Below are 18,341 nucleotides of genomic sequence, written 5' to 3'. Positions count from 1 at the left end.
AGTTCATACAATATTGTTTTAAGATTGTTGTTACGAGACCATCTCCTATTTAGTTCATTGTGCTTAGGTTGAAATCTTCTTCCTTATTTCCTCAGCTAGTCTTTTATTGTAGTACTTAGAGAAGCCCCTTTGATTCTTGTAAAGATGCGAGCTTATTACATCGTATACTCAATAAAACCTTTGATGTTCGTACTCACCTATGATTACCCTTAGTTACTTACCTCCATGCCATTGTGCTAGTAGGGTTGTTTCTAAACTAATATTTTGACTGTCTTCCTAGTGGCATTCACTTTTATTTCCATAATACTCATATGGTACCTTTAACTACCCCAACTCCTATCGGAATATTTTTCAAGGATCGCGATGTCATATTTGCGAGCCTGAATTCCCCATGTTGGGGTTCACTCTGTTTATCTTGGACGATCTATTGATATGTCTGTATCCTCTTAACTAGACATAACTAGGCCTTTCTTGAATCAACTACTAACTACTCGTTGACCCATTCTCATATCAATATTCTGCGTAATCTTTCTTGGGTTATTTCCTTTGTCTTAACTCACCTCTCGCCCTAGCTCCTTATTAATCAATAACATCTCGGGCATGAACCCTTACTTCCTCTCCTTGACATCGAGTTTGCATAATACTCTAGTATCGTAGCATATCTGTAGGCTTTGAATAAGTGCAATCTCATCCCTTTTTCATTTTATTGCATTCTTCCTTTACAATTCCATAATTACTAGAACCACTTAATTCCGACTTAATGCCACATCACTCCACATTCCCCCCTTTAGGGAAGTACTAATATTTAGCGCTACGACAATCTACCTATAGATGATTTACCTCTTCATCATTGGTGTCTTCTCACATTATCGATGACCCTTACTCGCCTTGCGGTAATCCTTTTGTACCAAGGATAAAGAAATTCCTTACTCGCGTGGGTAGCATTTAGTGTACCTGGCACACATAGTCCCTTAAGCTTAACTTTTCTCACATTGCTTGCTTTAGGAAAGCATCTTCCTGAATAACCATTCTCTGAATTTCTCATAAATCTTTTTCTGCTTTCCATTCTATTATCGCCGGAACGAAATCTGAAACTCTCATGATGCCAACTATTATCCAATCACTCAGTCCCTAATTCACGTTTAGTTTGTCTTAATCACCAGCCCGTACTCATTTATATTATTCTGGTGTCTAACTTTTCCTTCCGGTAGTTGCGTTGGAGTCACAAACTTAATTCTCGAAGTGAGGATATGACTTTATGGCCTATACTCTTTTGTTGTCTCAAGGCCTGTCACTTCTCGTCTTTTCCGTCTCTTGACTATAGACTCTATAATATTGTCATCTTTTGACCTACCGTTGTCATCACTGTATCACATCTTACTCTTAATGCTTCATTAGCTCTCTTCTTATTTCCTGCTAAAATTTTCTTCTATCACTTTATTCGGAAAACTTCAACAAGATATTCTTTTGCTTTTAGCTCCCTTTTACTCCATCCACTGGCTCTTCGAGTTGCCTAGCATTATCTCTCTACTAAGGACCCATACTTAAGATAATATTTATCCTTTCCAGGATTCCGGTGTCTATCTTTGTAGCACTCATATCTAGCTGTACTATTTTAGAGTGTACTATCTAGGTGTCTTAGAAGAAGATCCATTATCACGTTTGTACTATCCTTCAGAAATGTCAACTAACTCTATTAATCCATCCACTATTTTGGGTTACTCTAACCCCAGCCGGAAACTGATAATCTGTCCTTCTCTTAAACTATATCTATTAGCTCCCATAAGGCATAACTGAGATCGGTGTGGCCGATGTACATACATCTGTCACTGTTGAAGGTAACTCAAAATGCTTATATCTCCCTTTCTGAATGATAATATTTATTAACTGGGTACCTCGTATCCTTCTTCACCTTGCTTCTTTTACTTGTTGAAACGTGTGTCTACCTTCTGATTCTGTTATTCCTTTTTACCGTAAAAGTGGATAAGTACTCTTGCCTTAAAACTTCTTATCGAGAACCTTACACCTTTTAGTACACGGATGGTCTACTGAAGACCTCACATTTACTCATCATAAGCATGATGCAAAATCGAGTTCCTCTGACTCAACACTTCCACAGTTATTTCTCTTACCGACTGTCTTTTTGAATGTAGGCATCGTTGTATTATGAATAAGATAGAGTCTAGGAAATTGAGTTCTTACAACTGAGCTCTACCACACGATCTAGAGTAAGAAGAAAGAGTGACAACCCTAAATGTCATGTAGCCTCCTGCTTATAAGTGTGGTGCACAACACACCCATAAACAAGACTCTATTAGACACGGCTTGTAGACTCCCTAAGACAGAACTGCTCTGATACCATTTTTGTCATGCCCCGAACCTAGGGGTGAGACCGGCATTTGGTGCCTCACCTATCCTTGCATACCAACTTGCGACTAAGGGACTCTGAATATAAAATGTCATACTTCGGGCATGGGCCACATTGCAAGACAATTTGCAAACACTGACTAAGCATCAATATAAAGCTGAGCCGACAAGGCTATCATAACTACTACAGCTGGCAAACCAATCAAAATATACATGCAAGGCCTACAAGCCCAACATATTGCACTAACTAACAGGATATGTCTACAAGTCTCTATTGATGGATATATTATGGTCGGAATAGGGCCTCGATCTACTCATAACATATATACACATATATACATAAAGATCTAAACCCAGAAACTCCGAAGGGCATGGAGCTTACCGATTAAGTTGAACTAGGGCAATACCTAATGATGAGGTTTACCTGTCTGTCTATCTGAACCTACACGCATGAATTGCAGCGCCCCCAAGAAAGGGACGTCAGTACGAAATAATGTACCGAGTATATAAGGCAATGTACTGGAAGATGAAACTAAACTGATAATATAATAACTAAAAATAAGTGGCAGTCAAAGATAATTTGAAGATATGCTTACCTGCTGATACTGACTCAACTCTCTCAATATAATAAGTAAAATAGTTGTCCGGCCTTATAAGACTTGGTATATATACATAATTGCTCTTCCGTAATAGGCTCGCTCATAGGCGCTCGGCCATACTAGGCTCTGTATCTTGGTCAATTGGGCTCGCTCATAGGCGCTCGGCCACAGTAGGTTCGGTAAATAACTTACCATTTAATCAGAGATTGCCCAATAGGGGCCTGCCCATCGATTATAGCTCGATGGTAATGAACATATTGTATTACTGTATATATATAGACTTTGTGCTCTCTTGACTGGAAGAAGAAAATACTAAAATGAATATGAAGTCCCGATAAAGAAAATATTGTAACGTGCGAGACTAGCAAAATATACGTAAATTCCGGGATATGAATTTTTTTTATGCCTCGTTATCAAAGTTGGGTAATGAAGAGATCATGCAAAATGAAGGAAGAGCTTAGCCTTAACATACTTGAGCCGATTCTCTTGACAATCCCTCTAACACACGTCAATCGCGACAACACGTAACGGCAGATCGAAGTAGGAAAAAATTCATATGATATTTTTGGGAATGATTGCACCGTACTCCATTAGAATTACAAAATCTCGTTGCTATTACGCATAATAATTCCATACGAAAATGTTTTGCTGCATAGGATTGTTACCTTAAATAAATTTCAGAATCCATCTCTTAAAGAATTAAAGCCTTATAACTTAGTGGGTGTGGTCCCCACTAAGGTAATGACTAAGCCTCATAAATGCTGAAAATGTGACATTTAAGAAATAGTTAATGACACTCAAATGTGATAAGGGGCTGCCACGTTGGGGTTTTTCCATGTTTATCCAAAGAATTCTTTAATTAATTGGGTAATGTTCCACTACCCAATAATTAATCAATAACTCACATAATTAAGAATTATCTCAAATTACATAAAATACTATTTATTTTAACACACTTTATATATCATACCATCATAGTCATGTAGTACCTTGTATGGCGCTAGTCCATAAATATTGGGTATTTATATCCCGGGCCGTATTTTATCCCAAAATGTCAAACTTCGAAGAAATTCACTTTCTTCAATTTGCTTACCCTTCCACCTTCACGAATTTACTCATAACTTGATTGAAATAGCATAATACTTTTAATCCCAAAATAAATCTCATTCCCGAACTTACGTCGATTACTTTATGACGAAGCTTTAACGTACGAAAATACGGAATGTAACATCTCATTTCTGAGCTTTCATCAATTTATCTATGGCGTACTTTCACGCACGTAAATATGGGGTCTAACAGTCATCCTACCGACAATGACCCAAATGGCATCAAACTTCCTCAACGTCCGTGGCAACCCAACTATGAAGTACATAGTGATGCACTCCCACTTCCACTCCGGTCTAACCATCTGCTGGAGTAGGCCACCCGGCCTCTGGTGCTCATACTTGACCTGTTGGCAGTTCGGGCATTTCGCTACATACTCAACCATGTCCTTCTTCATCTGCCGCCACAAATAATGTTGCCTCAGATCGTAATACATCTTTGTAGCACCTGGATGAATATAATACCATCAACATTAGGGACACATAGGCGACCCTGAGTCGCAAAACACCATCTCCACCAATAGAGACCTCATTGGCACCACATTGTAGTACCGTCTCTCTAAGCACCAACAAGTGCGGATCATTGTACTGACGAGCCTTGATCCATTCAAGTAATGAAGACTGAGCCACAACACATGCCATAACTCTACTATCCTTGAATGTTCGCCGTCACTACTCCACCGAGGTTGTCACGACCCAAAACCCTAATAGGATGTGATGACACCTAACATCGCCGTTAGGCAAGCCCACACGTGAAACTAATAATTATTTACCCCTTCTTAACATTTAAAACAAAAGTTTTCCTTTTAAAAGAACAAAATAAGCATGATCTCAAGCAATTGTAGCTATTATTTTCTTCACAAAATACCAGCATAATAAGTACATCCACTGAAGTGCTAGAAATGATAAGTATAGCAGTACATAAATGCTCTTCAGAACCCGGCGCACAAGTACATGAGCAATCTAGGGAATATAAAAACTATTGTCTGAAAGTGATAGATTGAAATAATAAATAGGGTATAGGGAGACTCTAGTGCTGCAGATCATATCAACGCAAGTAGCAACCCTATATTTCCATAGATAATCGGCTACGCGCCTGCGTGACCATTGGTGGTACCTATTTCAATACTAGCACCTCAGTGCAGAAGTGTAGCATGAGTATGGAAAACAACGCGTAGCCACTAAGTATCTAGTATAACCTCGAAGAAGTGGTGATGAGGGGTCGACTTGAAACTTACTAGAGGTCAAATAATAGTATAAAACATTAAGCAGACATGGCGAGTGTACAAGAAGTAGCAGAGAAACAAATAAAAGTAACTACAGTAAGTCCACACATGAGACTACATCAAATCACTAAACACGTCATAACGGCCTTGAAGGCGCTAATTTAGTAATTACTAGAACAAATTCAGTTCTAATTATTAAGCACGAAGCTACCGAGGTGAATGACTCGATCCCATAGGAATAGAGGTACTCAGTACTGCCGAGGGGAACGACCCGATCCCTAAGAGTAGTATTACCAACCTACCAAGGCGAACGACCTTATCCCATAAAAGTAGTGCTACCTTCAAGCCAAGGTGAATAGCCCGATACCATAAGAGTAGAGAAGTTTACCTCGCTCGCGGAAGTACTTGCGAGACGAGAAGACATAAATTTATAGTTTATCAAGTATTTCCCCATTTTTATAAAGTAAGAAACTAAGTTGAAATCTCCAATTTAAATCCTCAATTTCAGTCCTAATCAAGACAAGTAATATACATGATAGGCATAAACAATATAATTAAAGGCATGATGTGAATCTAAGTCTATTAGGACATATCGTGAAATATAGCTATGTATGGACTCTCGTCACCTCGTGCATATGTATCTCCCCACAACAAGTATCACACGATAATAATACACCTAAAGGGATAAGTTCCCTCTTACAAGGTTAGGCAAGAGACTTACCTTGATTCCAAGTCCTCGGTCCGGCTCTTCAACCTCACTAGAACTCCTCAAACGATGCTGGGGTATCCAAAACTAATCAAAAGTCGTATAAACTAATAAATATATACTCATAAGTTCATAATTTAGCTAAAGTTACCCAAGCCAATATGGAAGAATCATGAAATTCACCTCAGGGCCCACGTGCCCGAATTTCGGAAATTATCGAATATAATTATTACCCATGACCTCCTGAACTCAAATATATAATATATTCCAATTTCCACCACCAAATCCAAGATCAAATCCTAATTTTCCTTAAACCCTAGGTTCTTCAACAAATCCCATAAGTTTCACTAAATTCCCAGGCTTAATCTACCTATAATCTGCATATTTAACTTAAAAATGGGTAGAGTTTACTTACCTCATGTTTTTGATGAGAATACCCCTCAAAAGTTCTCTAAAAATCACCCAAGACCAAATGAAAGTGTGTGGAAAATAGCCAAATTCTCGAATTAAATGCACTCACTGCCCAGCGATTTCCGCACATACGGTCACTTAGCCGCATCTACGGAGCCGCAGGTGCGATCAAAGACTGCATCTGTAATTCCCCACTACCTCCAGCCTCCTCGCTTCCATGGACGAGGAAGAACTTCTTCTAGTCTACTTCTGCGACCTCCCTCCGCTTTTACGGACTCTTTTTCACTCCTGCGATCCCCAGCTAGCCGGCCCATTTCTGCACCTGGGGAGTCGTGATTGCATCCATGGACACACAGATATAGAAAATTCCTCGCACCTACGGTAACCCAGCTCCATCCCCAAGCCCGCTCTTGTGACCACTGCGCCGCATTTGAGCTCGCAACTATAACCATTTCCTCACAGGTGCGATTGCACCTGATCTGAAGCCACCAGTAGCCCTTATGTCCAAAACCAAGTTCGATTCCAGTCCGATTCGCACTCGAGGCCCCCTGAGACCCCCATCCTATTGCACTAATGCATAAAACAACATAATACGGACTCGCTCGAACGATATAAACACCAAAATAATGTTTAGAATCATGAATCGGGCGCCAAAACGCATGAATTCAACATGAAACTCTAGAACTTCTAAAAATGCTTCCGTGCATCTGATTCCTATCAAATTAACTCTGAATGATGCAAAATTTTGCGTACAAGTACTAAATCACTATACAGAACTATTCTCAACTGCAAAATAAAAAATGGACCTCGATAATACAGAATTCTACTCCAACCCTATTTTAAACGACTAGAAAACCTTCAATAAACCAATTTTCCACATTAAGCACTGAAGCCCTCCCGGACCACCCCGAAACCCGATCCGAACACACTCCCAAGTCTGAAATCATCATACAAACCTATTGGGACATTCAAATCCCAGTTTTAAGGTCATTTACTCAAAATGTTGACTCAAGTTAAACTTGGCCACCTTAGGCCACTATTCAGTAACTAAGTGTTCCTATTTCAACCCGAACCCTTCCAAGCGTAAACCAACCATCCCTGCAAGTTATAAAAAAGTGGTGTACTCATGCTACACTTTCTCCATATTTTTTTTGCAAATCCAGGTACTTCAGATCTTGTTGATCATTAGATAGCTAATCGAGTATTGCTGTGGAGAATTCAAGATATACCTGACATCGCGTTTGCAAGCCTCGGAGTGGCCTTCTGAAACTTTACTTTGTACTATTCATTTTGTTCCAGAATAGTTGTACTTAGAAATTTTCAAGTAAACCAGTAGAGCTTATGACTTGTATTACTGGTCTTGGGATATTGTATCATGTTGGCATTGTTGGTTTTATATAAAAGTACATGGCTTTTGTCTAACAGTTGTTTTGGTTAAATTCTGTCATTTAATTCAGTTAGTGTTAGGCTTGCCTAATGTTAGAGACTAGGTGCCATCATGACATCCTACAAAGGGAATTGGGGTCGTGACAAGTTGGTATCAGAGCACTAGGTTCATATGTGCGATGAGTTATAATTGAGTTTAGTAGAGTCTTGCGGATACGTATGGAGACATCTATACTTATATTCGAGAGCCTATGGAGCTATTAGGAAAACTTCACTTCTTTTATTTTTATCGTGTGAGTTTATCGATTTCGGAGTTTTAGACTTTGTCATTTTATTATCTCACAGATTGTGAGAACACGAGCTGCAGTTACAAATGATTTTGCTCCCAAAGTCGGTGTTGCTAGGGGCTAGGGTAGAGGTAGAGGCCGAGGAAGAGCACGTGCTACAGATAGAGAGCCTACCAAAGCAGCAGCTAAGGAGCCACCAGTAGTTCTGGTTGGGGGAAAGCTGGCGCCTGTTGCTACCTCGAGACTTCAAGAAATTTTTGCACAGTTCTTGAGCATGTTTGGTACTTTGGCTCAGGCAGGATTGATTCTAGTTGCACCAGCTACTTCACAGACCAGGGGAGGAGCTCAGACTCCTACCAACCGTACTCCATAGCAACGAGTCCATATTGGTCAAGTTTCAGGTGTCATACCAGCACAACCTGTTATTCTGGTTCAGCCAGAGGTCAAGCCAGGGGCATCTGAGGAGGAGCAGCTGAGACTTGAGTGGTTCAAGAAGTATTACCCTCTTACTTTCAATGGTTTGGCTTCAGAGGATGCAAATGATTTTTTAGAGGAGTACCACCTTATTCTCCGTACCATGGGTATTATGGAGACGAGTGGGGTTGCTTTTACTATATTCTAGCTGTCAGGAGCAGCGTATCAGTGGTGGTGGTTTTATGAGGAAGGTAGTCCAGCAGATGCAGCTTCACTTTCATGGACTCAGTTATAAGAGATGTTCTTGAGGGAGTTTGTTCCCCAGACCCTTCAGAATGCATGGTGCGTAGAATTCGAGCTGATGTGACATGGTACTATGTTAGTGTCAGAGTACACTATTAGATTCAATAATTTGTCCAGGCATGCACCAGATTTGGTTCAACCATTAGAGATCGAGTCCACAGGTTCATTGAGGGGCTCAGTTATGGTATCCAATTCAGCATGGCTCTGGAGTTGGAGATAGATGTTTCATTTAAACAGGTGGTAGAGATCGCTTGACAATTATAGGGCATATAGGGCTAGGAGAGAGAGAGCAAGGAGGCTAAGATATATCATGGACCGGGATTGTTTGGTGATCCCTATTTTGGGAGCGGTATAGGTCATGGTAGAGGTTTTGTGGGTCAACCAGTTTAGTTTACACTTCAGGCTTCGCACGGTGTTTCAAATATCCATGGGTCCTAGAGTACCCATACTGTACAGGTTCCACAACCATGTTAGCGTAAAGGTTGCTTTAAATATAGAGATACCAGCCATATTGTGAGAGATTGTCCTAGATTTTGGTTAGATGTGCTACAACGGGGTGTTTAGGCTATGAGTTCTGCTCCAATTGTTGATATACCTTTACCTCTAGCAAGAGGTGGATTTCGGGTGGGTAGAGGTTGCCCTAGAGGGGGAAGTCAGGGCCATTGTTACACTCTTTCTGGTTGGGCAGAGGCCGATGCACCAGACGATGTCCTTACAGGTATGGTTTCAGTTGAGTATAGAGATACATTTGGTGTTATTTCGATCTAGTCCCATTGATTGGTAAGATTCATTCTACCTTACTTCAGATATGGTTGTGTTTTGCTATTCTTGTACTTTGTTCATGTGTTCATGCCAATTGAGAATTTTATTGTGGTAGCATGTGTCTATCCTTCTAGTTTGGTTTCTATTGTACATCATGAGACTTGGGTTGACATTCTGTTAGGTAAATACGGTAGGATTTGATTGATCTCTGAATGGTTTGGCCCAACTTGTATTATGGGTATTCTACAGGTATGAGAAGTTTGTTTTGTGTTGTGGTTTTGGTTCTATGGGGTTAGTTGGTAGGGTGTCTTAGTTGATGAGATGTTTATTTTACTTGTGGTTCTGAGTTAATGATGACGACCTGGTGTTCTTGATTGATAGGTGTGTTTGTGATGGGCTATATACCACGAAGAGGTCATATTAAGGCAATATTTGTTGTGGTTGTTGCGTGTGTCTTGTTGCTTCCTTGTGGATTAGATCCACAGTATGGTAATAGTGGGGAGTTTTGCCTCTTTGGTTTGTTTGATGGTCTTCTCATGTGTTCCTCTTTTCATATTTATTAATGTTCGAGTTGTGCTTGTCGGGTTTGGCTTGTGATGTATATGCCCAAGTGGCGTGCGATGTGGCTTGTTGATTGATAAGTTAGGATTTTTAACGTGTTTTATGCCACTACTTACTTATGCTTTTAGTATAAATTGCTACAAAATAGTCCCAAAAAGGCTCACAGGTTATGCTTGATTGCAGGTTTGAGCGATAAATTCAAGAGGAGAAGGCCTAGTGCGGACTGCGCAAAAGTGATTGTGGTCGCACTAGAAGGTTCAGAGACATGGTTATTCAGGCTGAAGTTCACGCGGCCGCGATAGGATTTTTTCGGTCCACTGTAAGGCTACGCGACCGCACTAGTTATTTGTGCGGTCCGCGTCCAGAGATTCAGAGAACCATCATTTTTTCCAAGACCCTGCCATGCGGGCCACGGTCGTCACCGCGCGGTTCGCGCCAGAGCCCCTCCGCAGCCGCACTACTCTTTTACGCTGTCTGCGTCCTCTAGTTCAAAGAGCTTAAAGTTGAAGTCAAAAGAGCCAGTGTGGCCGCGGTTGCTTTTGTGCGGCCCGCACTGACCCCATAGGGGTATTTTTGTCCAGTTTTTTCATCCTAGTATAAATAGGATATTTTACCATTTTTAGGTCAAGTTTTGTATTCAGAAACGCAACTGAGCTCGTGAGACCGATATTGTAGCCATTTTTGGCACTTTTCCTTCCCATTAATAATAGATTATTATAGTTTCTTCTTAGTAATTAATTAATATGTTTAGTTCTTCATCTATTTCTTCAGTTTCTTCTTTAATTATGTGTAGATAAACCCATTAGCTAAGGTTGTGGCTCAACCCTAGTGTGGGTAATTGATGGGTGTTTCCATCTAGGGTTAGATTGATATTGGGTGTTTGCTATTTGGGTTGATTTTATGTTTTTATTCAAGAATTGGTGGTTGCAAACACTGATTCAAGCTTCGTGAGTTTAACTCTTCTTGAGAAAGAGAGTCTATGACCCCAAAATTGACCCAACAAGGAATTGGGATGGACCCATGAGAAATGGTAGTCCCAATTAACGGGTTAAATCTCGAGAGAGTAATCACCCTACTTGAACCCTAGTTGCTTGGTCTCACTGGCCTGCCCAATTGGTCTCGAGAGAGTCAATTGGGCAAAATCACTCTCTCTACCGAGAGGTGTGAGAATGGGTGCAATTGTGCAACTGTTATAGCATAATCCCCAAATATGTCAATCTATCCTTAGTCACATGTACCCGTCAATTAGCCACCTAGGTGATGCTACGACCCTAGTGCCCTTTCTTCCCATTAATTAAAACTTAGTAATATTCTCTTAGCATAATTTAGCTTTAATCCTTAGTTTTATAATAGTAGTTATAAATATAAAAACTCAAAAAATGTTTGAAGTGACATTAGAAGCACAATCGCAACTCTAGGCTAGACAGAAAATACAACTCCACTACTAGCTCCCTGTGGAAATTTGATCCCGGACGTCTATTCGGGTAAAAGCTATTGCGACCCGCTCTTCCTACCTTAGTGTAGCGTCGAGTTGGCTGTGATCATTGATCGGGTGAGTAATTATGAGTTTCTCGTGTTTCTTGCATTATTGTCAGTGTTGTAAAGGTTTGGAACAAGGTTCTATTCAATATGAGACTATTTGCCGGTACCGGGCATGGTAATGGGCAGCTATTGTGGTCAGAGTTGTTGCTATAGGCATATGGATGATGTGTTATGTGTGTGGTTATATCTTCTGAATGTATGCATAAGCTATTACATCTAGTTGAGGACTTTACAGAGTGGTTACGTGATGACAGGGCACTCAGTAGATGTGAAAATTTTGATTCTGAGGCTTCTCGACATGAGTGGAAGGAATAATATGCAGTTGAGATGGTATTGTCAGGCTTGTATGGATCAGGGTGACATAGGATCACCCGTGTGTATGTGCATGGTGAGTTCATACAGTGATTGATGGCCTGAGAAAGACTTTTGGCATGTTTGAGGATGAATGTTTGTTTAAGAAGGGGAGAATGTAATGACCTGACTGGTCGTTTTCAGAATTATCATTATGTTCAGTGGCTAAAGGTCTCTAGTAGCTTTGCATTGTGTTTTATGACTTGTGTGTGTCCAGATTTGATTTTTTGATGATTCAGGGTTGATTTTGAAGAAGGATTCTTCTTTTAGAAGCTTAAGTGTCAAGAGTTGACCGGAATTTGACTTTCTTGAAGACAACCCCATAGCTCTGTTTTGATGTCTCTTATTGATTGCAGGTTTGAGCGATAAATTCAAGAGGAGAAGGCCTAGTGCGGACTGCGCAAAAGTGATTGTGGTCGCACTAGAAGGTTCAGAGACATGGTTATTCAGGCTGAAGTTCACGCGGCCGCGATAGGATTTTTTCGGTCCGCTGTAAGGCTACGCGACCGCACTAGTTATTTGTGCGGTCCGCGTCCAGAGATTCAGAGAACCATCATTTTTTCCAAGACCCTGCCATGCGGGCCACGGTCGTCACCGCGCGGTTCGCGCCAGAGCCCCTCCGCAGCCGCACTACTCTTTTACGCTGTCTGCGTCCTCTAGTTCAAAGAGCTTAAAGTTGAAGTCAAAAGAGCCAGTGTGGCCGCGGTTGCTTTTGTGCGGCCCGCACTGACCCCATAGGGGTATTTTTGTCCAGTTTTTTCATCCTAGTATAAATAGGATATTTTACCATTTTTAGGTCAAGTTTTGTATTCAGAAACGCAACTGAGCTCGTGAGACCGATATTGTAGCCATTTTTGGCACTTTTCCTTCCCATTAATAATAGATTATTATAGTTTCTTCTTAGTAATTAATTAATATGTTTAGTTCTTCATCTATTTCTTCAGTTTCTTCTTTAATTATGTGTAGATAAACCCATTAGCTAGGGTTGTGGCTCAACCCTAGTGTGGGTAATTGATGGGTGTTTCCATCTAGGGTTAGATTGATATTGGGTGTTTGCTATTTGGGTTGATTTTATGTTTTTATTCAAGAATTGGTGGTTGCAAACACTGATTCAAGCTTCGTGAGTTTAACTCTTCTTGAGAAAGAGAGTCTATGACCCCAAAATTGACCCAACAAGGAATTGGGATGGACCCATGAGAAATGGTAGTCCCAATTAACGGGTTAAATCTCGAGAGAGTAATCACCCTACTTGAACCCTAGTTGCTTGGTCTCACTGGCCTGCCCAATTGGTCTCGAGAGAGTCAATTGGGCAAAATCACTCTCTCTACCGAGAGGTGTGAGAATGGGTGCAATTGTGCAACTGTTATAGCATAATCCCCAAATATGTCAATCTATCCTTAGTCACATGTACCCGTCAATTAGCCACCTAGGTGATGCTACGACCCTAGTGCCCTTTCTTCCCATTAATTACAACTTAGTAATATTCTCTTAGCATAATTTAGCTTTAATCCTTAGTTTTATAATAGTAGTTATAAATATAAAAACTCAAAAAATGTTTGAAGTGACATTAGAAGCACAACCGCAACTCTAGGCTAGACAGAAAATACAACTCCACTACTAGCTCCCTGTGGAAATTTGATCCCGGACGTCTATTCGGGTAAAAGCTATTGCGACCCGCTCTTCCTACCTTAGTGTAGCGTCGAGTTGGCTGTGATCATTGATCGGGTGAGTAATTATGAGTTTCTCATGTTTCTTGCATTATTGTCAGTGTTGTAAAGGTTTGGAACAAGGTTCTATTCAATATGAGACTATTTGCCGGTACCGGGCATGGTAATGGGCAGCTATTGTGGTCAGAGTTGTTGCTATAGGCATATGGATGATGTGTTATGTGTGTGGTTATATCTTCTGAATGTATGCATAAGCTATTACATCTAGTTGAGGACTTTACAGAGTGGTTACGTGATGACAGGGCACTCAGTAGATGTGAAAATTTTGATTCTGAGGCTTCTCGACATGAGTGGAAGGAATAATATGCAGTTGAGATGGTATTGTCAGGCTTGTATGGATCAGGGTGACATAGGATCACCCGTGTGTATGTGCATGGTGAGTTCATACAGTGATTGATGGCCTGAGAAAGACTTTTGGCATGTTTGAGGATGAATGTTTGTTTAAGAAGGGGAGAATGTAATGACCTGACTGGTCGTTTTCAGAATTATCATTATGTTCAGTGGCTAAAGGTCTCTAGTAGCTTTGCATTGTGTTTTATGACTTGTGTGTGTCCAGATTTGATTTTTTGATGATTCAGGGTTGATTTTGAAGAAGGATTCTTCTTTTAGAAGCTTAAGTGTCAAGAGTTGACCGGAATTTGACTTTCTTGAAGACAACCCCATAGCTCTGTTTTGATGTCTCTTATTGATTTGTATCGTGATTTTGGACTTGCGCGTGTGCCCGAAATCGAATTTGGAAGTCCGCAGGTTGATTTGTAGTTTTGCCGAAAGTTGGCAATATAAAGGCTTACAATTTTGATAAGTTTGACCGTAGGTTGACTTCATAGCTATCGTGTTTGGATTTCTATTTTGGACTTAGAATAATCCTTTTTGTCATTTGGAACTTGTCCGCAAAGGATGGCATCATTCCAAGTTGATTTAATAGGAATCGGCCGCACGGTTGCATTTTTAGAAGATCTTGAGTTTCAAGTTGAATTCATATGTTTTGAGGTCCGATTCATGATTTTGGGTGTTATTTTTATGGTTTGATCGTGCGAGTGAGTTCATGTTATGTTTTTATACTTTTATTGATGTTTGAATTGGAGCCCCAAGGGCTCGGGTGAGTATCGGACACGTTGCAGAGTGTTTGATAGAGTTTGAGTTCTGCTGGTTTTTGCACATATGTCTCAGGTCTCGCAAATGCGATAATAGATGTATTCTGATGGGTTCTCAATACGATCCCAGTGATCGCATTTGTGATGGGGTGGCATGGGTAGCTTGTTCGCATTCGCGATCACAATGGTTGCATTTGTGAAGGTCCTATGTTCGCAAATGTGAACTATTCATTGCATTTGCAGTGACAAGAAGTATGGGAGAGCTTTTGCTTTTGCGATTGTTTCTTAGAATTTATGGGATTCGCATTTGCAAACCTCAGGTCGCATTTACAACACCTGCGACTGGACAAAAAGTTGAGGGACGGGATTTTTGCCTCATTTTTCATATTTTAGAACCCTCGACTCGGTAGGAGGCGATTTTGAAGAGGGATTTTCATCTATAAACTTTGGATAAGTGATTCTAATCTATTTCTAATTGTATTCCATCATTATATCTTGGATTTTAACATCAAAATTATGTGAATCAAAGTAAAAATTTGTGAAACTTTGTCAAGCTTTTGAAAAATAACAATTTGAGTTTTGAGAGTCGATTTGGATTCGTATTTTGAAACTAATCACATATATGAACTCGTGGGGTCATGGGTAGTCAGAATCTACTATTGGACCAAGGTTTTGACCGAGCAAATCTCGAGTTGACTTTTGTTGACTTTTGAGGAATTGTGTAAAGATCATAACTTTATTTATTGGAATTGATTTCTCTTGCTTTAATTGATGTTATTAAGTCGATTTTGGTTAGATTTGTGCCGAAAGGAGGTGACTTATAAGGAGAAAACTATTTTTGAGAATTGATTGAGGGCTTTTGAGGTAAGTATCTTGCCTAATATTGCATAGGGGAACTACCCATAGGGATTGATTTGTTTGTACTATTTGAACTATGTGAAAGACGTGTACACGAGGTGACAAGTGTGTACACAGCTTATATATGGAAATTTGACCAGCTTAGACTCTTAGGTACTTATGTACGTTACAAAATGAGGTTTTCTTGTCATGTTAAATCCTTCATTGCTAAATTTACCCTTACACATCTTAGTTGAAGTTGTTTGATTCATGTTTTACCCTTGTTGACAAGTATACTCTTGTATGCCTTAAGTGAAGTTGTTGCCTCTTTTATTGCCATGTTATCTCTTTCGTAATTACTTAACCTTAATTGAATGTATTGATATCCCTTCTATTACTGAATTATCCTTATTTGGCATATGGGCACATTTTGTGCGAGTTTACATTGTATTGTTATGTTTTTTGCACACATGATATTGTTGAAAGGATTGTCGGGGTGTTCACACATGAGTTTTCCGTGCTATTATTATTATTGATAGTTGCACATGCGGTGTGACAAGGCGGGCTATATATATGTGGGTTTGCGCATGTGGCGAGACAATGCGGGAATATTGTTATGCACATGCTGCGAGACATGGTGGTCATTCATTTGATTATTGTACACATGGCGAGACAAGGGGACTATGTCGGGGATGATTTGTGATGACTTATGATGGCCTGGGGGCATTTTTATTGATGATATTTGTGTAGTGGTGTGCCTACCTGGTGTGAGTCATGCATTTTATGTTTTGTTGTGTTGTTGCCTACGTGACATTCGTTGTCTATTCTCTTACTTGTTGACTCGAGTTATGATAGAACACCTACGCAAGCATACACGTAATTAAACACTCATATTGGTTTAAGAAGATGAATCCTGATGTTTATTTATCATTTACATGTATTCTCATTTACTTGCCTTCTATATGAGAGTTGTATATCTGCACATGAGTTGTCCATGCGGTTATGAGTCACTGTTATTGGATGCACGTGAGTTTTCCGTGCGGATATAAAATATTGACATTCCCTTAGCACGTGAGTTTTCCGTGCAGATATGAGGTATAAATTGTATTTCAAGTGAGTTGTCCATGCAGCACGTGAGTTTTTCGTGTGATTGTGATTTGTAATGTGGGGACAAGATGCCAAGTGATTAGGGTTCGTAAATTGGGACCCGTGATTTGTGATTATGAGGTGTGGTACTTCGGGGAAATTCTTGAATAGATTTTGTGTGAAAATAGTTGTTCTTATTGAATTGTTACCTATTTTCCCTTACTTGGTTTTACCAGACTTAAACTATATTCAGTTTACTCTATGGTGTTATTACCTGTTGTGCCTCGTTGCTAATTGTTGCTTTTAGTTTCCTGTTGCAAGCATTGTTTTGTTATTTTTACCATGCCTAGCTTTATATTGATATTGTTCCCTATTAGTTTCACATTTATACTTGTACATGTTATTTTGTCTAGTAGGTGTCTTGACTGTTCCTCGTCATTACTCCGCCGAGGTTAGTCTTGATACTTACTGAGTACCATTGTGGTGTACTCATGTTATGCTTTCTGCAATTTTTGTGCAGATCCCGGTACCTCGGAGCTTGTTGATCATTAGATAGCTGATCAAATATTGTTGTGGAGACTTCAAGGTATACATGTCATCGCGTTTGCATGCCTCGGAGTCACCTTATGAAATTTTTAGTTTGTACTATTTATTTCTATTCCGGAACAGTTATACTTAAAGATTTTCTAGTAAACCTAGTAGAGCTTATGACTTGTATTATCGGTCTTGGGATATTGTATCATGTTGGGATTGTTGGTTTTTTAATAGAAATACATGGCTTTTGTTTAATAGTTGTTTTGGTTAAATTCTATCATTTAATTTAGTAAGTGTTAGGCTTACCTAAGCTTAGAGATTAGGTGTCATCATGATATCCTTCGAAGGGAAATCGAGGCCATGACAGCTGTTTATTACCTCTTTTACCCACTTGGGTTGGATCACAGTGAGACCCAAAACATGAAGCTTCTTTTTCTTGATTTACTGTTGGAATTTCCTCTTCCCTTCGAGACAACGCATCGGCTACAATGTTATCTTTTCCCTACCAATAACGTATTTCATAACTGAGGTCCATCAGTTTTGCTACTCCTTTATGTTGTAAAGAGGTCCGAACGATGAAGTTATTGGGTTGGAGGTAATGCCTTCAATTTTTAATAGCCAGTAGAAGGGCAATCAATTTCTTCTCATATGTGGATAAACCAAGGTGCTTTTTACTTAAAGCTTAACTTATATAGGCAATGGATTTGTTATTTTGGGAAAGCACAACCCCAGCTTCTGTCACGACTCAAATCCCACTATAGGTTGTGATGGCGCCCAACACTATTGTTTGGCAAGCCATCAATGAACTTCCAACTTAATTATCCTTTTTAAACTTTTAAAATCGTGAATTTTATTAAATAGATAGAATTAAATCTCAAACCCATAGAAACCAGACGTCTTCTTTACCAAATTACTGAGTATGAATAAATTATAAAGCAAAGTGATAATAATAATATTCAGTACAACTGTGAGCATCCACTACAAACCCCCAAAACCCAGTATCACAAATGCATAATCATCTACTAGGATGTACAATATTAATACA

This window comes from Nicotiana tabacum, chromosome 8, assembly GCF_000715075.1.
Source record: "Nicotiana tabacum cultivar K326 chromosome 8, ASM71507v2, whole genome shotgun sequence".
NCBI classification, from domain to species: Eukaryota; Viridiplantae; Streptophyta; class Magnoliopsida; order Solanales; family Solanaceae; genus Nicotiana; species Nicotiana tabacum.
The sequence above is the reverse complement of the archived record's forward strand: the minus strand, read 5'-3'. Positions refer to the sequence as shown.